The sequence below is a fragment of the Anguilla anguilla genome, chromosome 15 (genome assembly GCF_013347855.1).
Source record: "Anguilla anguilla isolate fAngAng1 chromosome 15, fAngAng1.pri, whole genome shotgun sequence".
NCBI lineage: Eukaryota > Metazoa > Chordata > Actinopteri > Anguilliformes > Anguillidae > Anguilla > Anguilla anguilla.
Genome location: NC_049215.1, coordinates 8,691,652 through 8,702,001, shown reverse-complemented (window position 1 = coordinate 8,702,001; position 10,350 = coordinate 8,691,652).

The following is a 10,350-nucleotide window of genomic DNA, read 5'->3' as shown; positions in this document are numbered from 1 at the left end:
TGGACCCGGGCTGTGCTGCCAGGCAGCTCGCCCTTAAGAGGGAGGTGCATGGGGTGGAGAGAGGGCCTTTCCTCTGCTAAAATGATTTTCCATTGATGCGACATGTATAATGCAGGTACGATAATGCAGCTTGTGTCAAATGAGCACAACAGTCATTTCCAATGCTGCCATTGTGTAATAGAGAATGGACGTTGATTTTCAAATGAACAAGAGTGAAATCCATGAAATGGCTAGCAAGAATTTTTAAAAAAAAGCTCATTACTAAATGCTGGCCTGAATGGGGACTCATCCATCCTGAGGTTCAAATTCAGTGTGGAAGGACTGATTTGAATCTCTTTGTTTTACATCTCCCCTCTTAGTCTTTATTATACAAACGTATCCTCGTTGTCAGTAGCCTAATTAAGCTACATTTCACAAAAACAGCCAGGGTAAAGCACTTAAGTGGACACATTTACCGAAAGCCAGGACTCTGACAGTTATTGACTGTATTTAAATCACATATGAAATGCCCAAAAACAGCTAAATTAAGAGTAATGCAGAAGGTCCAGGCCGTATGGTTAGCTGATCAATGACAGCTTCTGGTTCTGCATTTTAAGGGTGGGCATATCTCGCTGCTAAACGCACCTTGAGGCCAAAGAGTGCAAAGATATTTACCACCTTTGTGAAAACAAGATTTAAAATGTTCACGAAGGGCATGGCTAATGAAACTACACTGAAAACTATCAGAGAGCTGGTAAGTGGACAAAGTCTCAAAGGTCTATTATGATAATTCCTGTGTGTTTTTATCAAATGTCGTTAGGGTAGGTAAGTAGGTAGGTCGGCAGTTCTCCTCGAATATTAATGTCATCATGACATTACATTACAGGCATTTAGCAGACACTCTTATCCAGAGCGACTTACAGAACTTTTACATTGTATCCATTTAATACAGCTGGATATGTACTGAAGCAATTCAGGTTAAATACCTCACTCAAGGGTACAACGGCAGTGTCCTACCCAGGAATCGAACCAATGACGTTTTGGTTACACTGCCGCCCAAGTGTCACTGTTTCTCCTAATTTATAACAGGTACATAAGTTGAATCATCACTCTCCTTCTCTTCCTTTATTTATGTCTGACAGAACAATGACACAAATGCCATTCTTTAATAAAGATAATTCCTTCCTGTTAGCACGAATAGCACAAAGGTACTAATGCATTAAGCAGTGATGTAAGAGTGAGGTAGAACTACAGTGTGATGTCGACCGCTGAATTGTTTGAACCAATCAAAAGATTTTGCTAGCTGCAGAGGAGCCGTCCATAACTTAATGAGCTTATGAAACTATCATTTTTCATGTAAGGAAGCATCACTTTCCTCTCACTGCTAATAAAGGAACCCGGGGATGCATTGACATTCTCTGACCACAGGCTGTTGTTCCACTTTCATCTTCAGCCAGAAGTTAAATAATGCAAAGCATCTTTCTTCATCCCAAATGCAGCAGTGCAAACCCACCTGTCAATACTTTACTTGAAAGCTCCAGCCACATAGGCTCAATCCACTTTCTGAATGCAGGCGTATAGACCAGTAATTAATCAATCAATCGATCAATCAATTAATAAATAAATAAACAAATAAACAGAAAGCAAAAATAGAAGTGTTCCCCTCCTGTCCTTTCGTTTCTAGTACTCTATATGATGGGGGGGGGGGGGGGCGGTTGGGTTTATGATAAGGGTTATGATGTGAATAACATTTTGAAATCTTTACATTTTTTCTTCGAAAATGCAATATATAGAGCACCTTTTATATTTGTTTTATACACTTGTGTTCTACATTACAGTCAGCAATCATTTATTATAAATCATTTCACTGTAGATTGCAGATTATTTCTGTTAATGGAAATTTGTAGCGGTATGACATGAAATGTATAGCCCATTGTTTTGTAATACATGTAATAAATAATGAATGAGCTATTTACAGATTTGCTACTTGCTGCTTTCTGACGGCACATTTTCAGACTCACATAATTTCTTGTGTTTATGGACCTCGGAGAGGTTAGAAAGGCATCAGACATAACATCTGTCACCTTTCATGAAATCCGTTAAGATGTTGGAATTTCAATGCCTTTGAAAAAGAAAGAGAGGATAACTAGGGGGTTTCACTTCTACTTTCTATAGTTACCCGGGTATTCCCAATGGCTTTGGAAGTGTGACATTTCATAAATAGATCGTGTTTACCGTTGAAACGGTAACACACGGGGGTAATATTACATTACATTACATTACAGGCATTTGGCAGACGCTCTTATCCAGAGCGACGTACAACAAAGTGTATAACCATAACCAGGAACAAGTATGACGAAACCCCTAGAGAGAAGTACCGGTCCAAGTACAGGGAACAACCGCATAGTTCAACTTGGACCCTGGTGGTTAAACTGATTAACACTAACAACGAGAACGGCAACAACGCAATCTATGGAAAAATAAAAATAAATAAAAATACAAATACAAGTAGTCGTTAAGACTGGCGCATCAACTAAGTCACCTATTAAACAGCTGCCTAGTTACACCCCTAAGTTTAGTCATTTACAGGGGGGGAAAGGAGGGATGGGGAGAGGTGCAGCCTGAAGAGGTGGGTCTTCAGTCGTCGTTTGAAATTGTTCACAGTCTCAGCTGTTCTGACCTCCACAGGGAGGTCATTCCACCATCGTGGGGCCAGAACAGACAGGAGACGTGTTCTGGAAGTGCAGGTGCGAAGAGGGGGAGGTGCTAGGCGTCCTGAGGTAGCAGAACGGAGGGATCTGGCTGGCATGTAGGGTTTGAAAATCTTGTGAAGGTATGCTGGGGCTGATCCCTTGACTGTCTGGTATGCTAGAACCAATGTTTTGAATTTGATGCGAGCTATAACAGGCAGCCAGTGGAGGGTAGTGAGCAGGGGAGTTACGTGGGAGTGTCTGGGGAGGTTGAAGACCAGACGAGCCGCAGCATTCTGGATGAGCTGCAGGGGTCTGGTGGCAGATGCCGGTAGTCCAGCCAGAAGAGAGTTGCAGTAGTCCAGGCGGGATAGAACCATTGCTTGGACCAGGAGCTGGGTTGAGTAGGTGGTGAGAAAGGGGCGGATTCTGCGGATGTTATATAGGAAAAATCTGCATGCCCGGGTTACTGCTGCAATGTTGTTGGAGAGGGACAGCCTGTTGTCCATCATCACTCCGAGATTCTTGGCGCAGGGTGATGATGTCACTACGGTGTCCCCTAAGGAAATGGAAAAGTCGAGGAGGGGAGAGGATAGAGCAGGAATAAAGATTAGCTCCGTCTTTCCCGGGTTGAGCTTCAGGTGGTGATTGTCCATCCAGCTCTGTATGTCCCTCAGGCAAGCGGAGATGCGGGCAGGGACCTGTGTGTCCGATGGGGAGAAGGAGAGAAAGAGTTGCGTGTCGTCGGCATAGGATATAATATTTTTATGCCTTTTCCACACTGGTGCCATCTTACTGTACAATTGCAGTAAGTGCGAAGCAATCACCTGCATGTCAGTCGCGTAAAAGGTTTACTATTATTTGAAAGTTTACAACACATCATTAGTTTGACGCCCTGTGAGTCTCCTTATAGCTCAACGATGGCTTTATGCGGCGCTTAGTATGCCGCGAGACAGGGTCTGTGTATGGTATCTGTGTGTGTTTTGGTGTTTACAGTGCTTATGGGCTGATAAACACGTCAGACACCGAGAGGAACAGGCTGTTTCCCCACGCGAGCGTCTCCAGTGTTTGATCTCCCTCACTGACAGGATGGGATACTCCCCCTCCTCGCAGGTGTGTAATCTGTAACTAAGCAGTGCAAACACTGCCATCTGCTTGCCTCTCCTCTCCCTGTATTTGGGAACACGCCTTCCTCGCCGCCACTTACCGCCAGCCAGCAAGGTCATTTTGTGTGTGCGGTTCGCGCGCGCCTAGCACAGCATCCCCGCTCTGCTTGCAGGAGCGTTTTTTTCTTCTCTTTATTCTTTCTTTATTCTTAGCTGTTTTTTTTCTTTTGTTTGTTTGTTTTTGTTTTTTGCAATCTGTTTTGTACAAGAAAGAGGATAATGATTGTTTTCATTGGAAGCAGTGTGGTAAAAAGTCGATTTAACAAAAGGAGTTATACAAAAGCCGAATTCTGAATTAGGAAAATCGAAAACACGTATTTTCTGGATATTAAATTTCGTAGCGAGGTTCAGCGTACCAATGTCTGAATTCCAGTGTTGACTGTGCGCCAGATTAGCACAGGTAGATGTATGATTGGCGATAGCGTTGTCCTAGGGAGATGGGATTTCCCTCTGCAGAGTAACCCTCGTCTCATTGCTTATTTGTGCCTCTCGTTTTCGATTGGCCACATGCAGTTTGTCTGTACCGGCTGCATGACCTGTTTCAGCTGTCCCTCCGTACTGTAGCTCTGGCAGCTCGGCTGGTTGACGACGGTGGCCGCCCTGCTGCGCAGTCTTTGGAGGATACATGGACTATTGTGCGAATTGATGGAGGACATTGCAGAGATTGGACGGGATACAGCAGCGTTAGATCTCTCGCTGGCAGTGACTGGCGCGTACATTCCAGAGCGCTGCGTTAAGCACGGCGGTTAATCTTGGCACTTGGAGCCGTTTCTCCCACGTCTTCCAAGCCGGCAAAATAAGCAAAGCGCTGTAGGTCTGCCGTGATGAAAGAGCGAAGGGAGGGCAGGGCAGAGAGCCCAGGCATCTGCGAGAATTGGGAGGGGGAGGGGGAGACAGGCCCAGGAATGCGGAGAGAAATGCACAGATCGCATTTCAGCAACTCGAAGAACAAGCATCTGAGGAACTGTCGGCGCTATTGTCTGTGTGGAAGACATATAAGGGGGGAATTTTCAAAATAATAAGTAACAATGGTGAAAAAGAGGCAGGCACTCTGTATTCCTTAAATACTGGGACTATTGCATATCTGTGATTTCATTTTTCAGATGCACCTCATGTTTTAAACAAATGTGGAAAATCCGTGTTCAGAAACTAAAAGTCCTTCCCAGTATTTCATCCCAGCCACCTGGATTTGCTAATTAGCACAATTCTTCAGCCAGGAGGTAGAGCTAATTAGTGAAAACAGCTGGCTGAGTTCACGGGGGGAAGAAACACATGGCGGGACTTTTACTTTCTGACTCCTGGACTTTCCACCTCAAAGTTTCAAAATGCTCAAAAATGTCAATGCCTACTTTTCTGTACCTGGGTGAGGCTTGACATATGGTGGCAGGATAATCCTTGAAATGATTAGCATAAATGGTCCTTAAAAGATCTTGCGCAACATCAGGTAACATAGGTTGCCTGGGCAGACCACTCAGGGTTTTGGGGACGACTCGTACAGCTCGTGAATGTGTATACAGGATGGGAAATGGAGCTGGAAGGAAGCGGGGAGCCCTGCCAAACGCCGCGGTGCGAGCGCTTCCCATTGGGAGCGATCTGTAATGGCGGAGAGAGTCGCAGATAATGATGTTTTTTCAGCTGCCCTTGGGGATTTCTGCTCTTAGAGGGAGGATATGGGTGTACATGTAGACGAGTAAATATACAGGGAAGCGCCGAAGCAGAGACTGATGTTTAAAGCTGCCTCAAAAAGACCGTTTCAGGAAGTCAGAGAAAAGTGGAAACACTCCTGCGCCGGAAAACACAGAAATTTCTTATCACAAACAAAAAAGGTTCCACTGAAATGCTGTCTGCGGAGACGTTGCAGCAATTTCGCATTTTGAACTGCAAACTTATGTGTGTACTGTATATATGTGAATGCTGGGGGTTTGGTGAGGGTGTTATAATGCTCAAAGTGTGGTCACCTGACATTTAGGCTTTAGGAGGGAAAACGTGACCAGTGCGGGCAGACGTGACCAAAGCAACGAATGCTGGCTTCACACTCCTATATTAAAACACAGCTGGTACCAAAGCAACAGAGATCAAACTCAATCCTCAGCTAGAAACAGGCATCAAGTCATTTCCATTTTCCCATCTTTCTCTTTTTCAATCGGACAACATTGAAAAGAATTCTCAGTACAATTATCTAGAAGGAAGACATTTCAGATGGAATTAAGAGGTCAACATTTTGAAATGATTAAAATGATTTAAACAGGGTATTCCCGAACCATGAGACGTGGCCTGCACAAATAGAAATTGAATGGGCTGCACATATATTTAAATAAAAAATATTACTGAAATATTGCACATCAACAATATATGGCCAAACTTTCATATCCTGCAATATAATTCAGAAATGGAATTGCTGTAAAATATTTATGATTATACCCTCCAATATTTCCTCACATTTACGACATATTGCAGTATATTCGGTTTCCATAGATGCTACTTTGAAGTGAAAAGCCCGGCCCCTGACAGGACGCCTGGGTGCCCGGGTCTGGGAGTGGGTGGAGTGAGAGCGCTACCTCACCTGCTTGCGTTTTGCCGCGGCCCCTTAAATGGATTCCTCCGCTTGATGAACGAGCGTGTCACCGGTGCACATCTGGAAGTGGGCAGCAGGACGGATAGATGGGAGATAATGAATCGGTGCAGGGGAGACCACTGATCCCGGGGCTAACCCTCAACAGACCCTCCTGCGTCCTTCAAGCATGCTTGTTTAAAAAAACAAAAATACAGGATTCATGGTCATGTTCACCTCGGTGAAACCGTATTAGCGGTCGTAAAGTTGTCACGTTAACTTTCTAGTGGGATTGTTTGCATAGCTGTAACAGAATCCACTCTGAATGTTTGATTCGTAGCCTATGCGCTATTGCATTGTGGTCAATGCAGTTAACGTAATCGCAGTATGACATGACTGAGCTGTTTTTAATATTAGCCGGTATCCGCGTCTGTTCACGGACAGTACTGGTTTAAGGTACATGGGTGGCTCTCATTGGTATTGCTGAGGGAGAAAGACCTTTGGTAAGCTGCCAGAGGATTCATCAGCAGCTGAAGAAATGAGAGTTATGACCATAATGATTTACCTGCGCAGCAGACACCTTTATCCAGAGCAATTCGCATAACATGCATTCAGAGTATTAAAATGTGCTGACGGCTTATACTTTCATTAAACCCGTTAAACTAGCACACATTTGTTAATTTTCAGTCTGTTGATGAACTGTAGAAGACAACTCTTTAAATGTCTTGGTTCACTCAATCTCACCTTAATGCCCCCCCCCCCCCCCCCCCCCCCCCCCCCAAAAAAAAACTTTCTGTGGGCCATCTTGTTTTCCAATATGACCTCTAAAAAAACATAAAAATGTGGTTTACTTCTTTTGCTTCACAATAAACTGTGTTGATAGCGTTTAAAGTGTGTAAAAGAATTGGATTGTCGACATATGAAGTAGGTAGTATAAGTATGCATGCAGTGTATTTGGATACATGATTGAAAAGATTGGAAAGCACCTAGCCTTTTATAATTATTATATATTCCACTTTGCAAACATATTTGGTGTGAAACAGCACTGGGTGTGACAGCGCAGTACATATTTCTGGACACGTGGTTGAAGTGTTTTTTATGTGGTTAATGTGATTATACACAAATCGCAATTCACCAGTGAGTTGGGCAGTTCCTTCCAGAGGTTACATTAGGCCAAAAATGTTTTTTAAAAAAGAAAAGCACATTAATGTAGTGGAGCCAAAGTGTTCATATGCTCTTCACCGTGACTCCACTCTAGCCTGCTCACAGTACCATTAGAGGAGAGCAAGTCTCCAGGGTTTGTAAATTTTAATAAGAGCAGTCGAAAGAACATATCCAACTGCATACGCTGCCCTCAAATATGAAAATTATCACCCAGCAGCATAAAAATTGGCAGAACAAACTGACATAATTTTTTTTTTTTTTTTTGGGTCTTTGGTTGCCAAGTCTCTTCGATAACGTTGCAACACCATATATGCATATGAGCTAGAGAAAAGGGAGAGAGATGATGTATTTAAGCAGCAGTGCTGCTAGTCTGATTAAATGTGAATATCTAGTTCAGAACTGTGTCTGGGAGTGTTCTTTATAGTGCATTCTCCTGTGTTATCTGATGCAGGCTCCAGGCCTCTCCTAAAGGACTGGGCCCAGCCCTTCCTCCCTGGAAGCTGGCAGCTTCCTGCCGCTGGATACAGGAAGTTCTCAGTCTGCAGCTCTCTCCAGACCGGAGCTGGATGACGGTCAAGATTCCAACCCACCCACTGGTCACTGCACACTGTGGCCAAATACAATGAACCGGCAACTACAAGCAAATCGCATTCGATCTGTAACCAAGATGTTTAGTCATAACATGAACGCATGGAAATATTATTTTTTCCGGTATTGTGGTTTTAAAGTGGTGTGGCTAAGTGGCAAAGCTTCTGGAAGATATCCTGTTACCTGTGAATAACCTCAGAAGTCTTCCACAGTGACATACATATTGTGCCCTGGCTTGTAATTAATAACCACTTCCCTGTTTTTGTTGATCACACTCAGATTATTTTCCTTGCAAATATAACCTTTAGGCTTTCATAGCTGATTTACCCTGTAGCCCATAGCATTCATTTTATGTTATTATAATTATATGGACAAACTATCTTATTTCTTTAAGACAAATCAATTTCATTTCTTTTTTTTTGTTAAATGGGAATTTTCTGAATTTGGATAAGGTATTTCAATAGTTGATCAAAGTAGGCTGCAGAATAAATCATTTCCGCACCACAGTCTTATTGTCTCTTTTCTGTCCTCTTTTCAAAAACAATGCTAGATGTGCCTGAATGTGAAATACAGTACAATCAAGTGGTTCCATCCACAGTAAAAATCATTTTACCTGTCATTCTCTTAAAGATCAGACTACTGACAAAACAACACCTTTAATTACCTTCTTTAAAGAATCATAAATCTATTCTTTACTTCAATGAGAAAATATCCAATGTGAAAATGTGAGATATTTGTTGATAAAATGTTCATCTGTTTTTCAACACAGAACAGTTGAAGCAAAACCATTTCCTCAGTGGATATATCCACTGAAAAGAAACCTTAGTCTTGGACTAAGCTTAATCCTTGCCTGAGAAACCAGCCCTAAATGACTAATTGATGAAACATGCAGGTACTGTGGCATAGACCCTTTTACACTACATTGAACCTCAACCTTGTGATCTTTAAACAAACATCCAACACATATTCTAACTTAAACCCAATCCTTAATTGTACAAATCACTCTGTCAAAGAGAGTTTATTCTTGCTTTGTAGTTAGGACTACTCAATGAGCCAGTTTCACAAACATAGATTAAGCCTAGTCCTATGCTAAATTCAATTTTGAATGGCGATTTTCCATACAAAACTCAATTTAGTCCGGGACAAAACTTAAACTGTGCCCTCTAAACCGGGCCAATGTGTCTTTTAAGTCACAGCTAATTCTGTACTGTATTTGCAGTGCAATTTCAGAGATATACTACAAGTCCTACTTACAACTGGATATTAAATTATCTGCATATGAATGAATTTCATACGACTGAAACATATTATATAATGTTGTAAAATGTAGTAGTGTTAATGCATGTAGCATGTATGCATTTGTTGGATATTAAAGTGAGCTCCATAATGTACAGGACTTTTTTTCTGTCTAGTTCTGTAATCCGATTTTCATCCTACAGCAAGACAATGATCCCAAACATACTGCTAAAGCAACAAAGGGGTTTTTCAAAGCCAAATACTGGAAAATTCTTGGCTGGCCAAGTCATTCACCCAATCTGAATCCAAATGAACATGGCTTTCATATTCTGAAGAAAAAACTTCAGCAACTAGCCCCTGAAACAAGCAGAAGCTGAAGATGGCCGCAATACAGGCCTGGCAGAGCATCACCAGACAAGATACTCAGCACCTAAAAATGACTACGGGTCACAGACTTCAAACATTCATTATGGTACCCTGAAAAGGATGTGAGGGGAGGTGGGGGGTAGGCTATGTAGAAAAAGTGGTTATTTAGTTGGTAGCGCAAACCTTTGAGGAAATGTGCATTCTATCTTGATTAAAATGCAAATCTCAGCCAGCATTATAATAGACAATAGGCCTATGTGAGGAATGTGAATATCTTATGTAGCGTCTCAGAACCCCCAGGTTTCATATACTTTTGAATGAACTCTTTCTGAACCCTATTGCTCAGTAATTACCGAACATAGTTCTATTGACTTGTAACAATATGATATTTCTGTCATTTTCGTAATGTAACTGTAAGCAGTGCTTGCAGTAGTCTAATTGATTTAGTTTTTGTATAGACAGTCTGTTTTCGACGAAAATAGAATTAAATGCATTTTGATCATTGTTTGACCATGGTCACCCTTTCAGCTTAATCAAACAACAGCGTCCACTCCTAAAACACAAGACCACCTTTATTTTGTAACAGGAAGTAGTTTTATCAGGTAAGGAT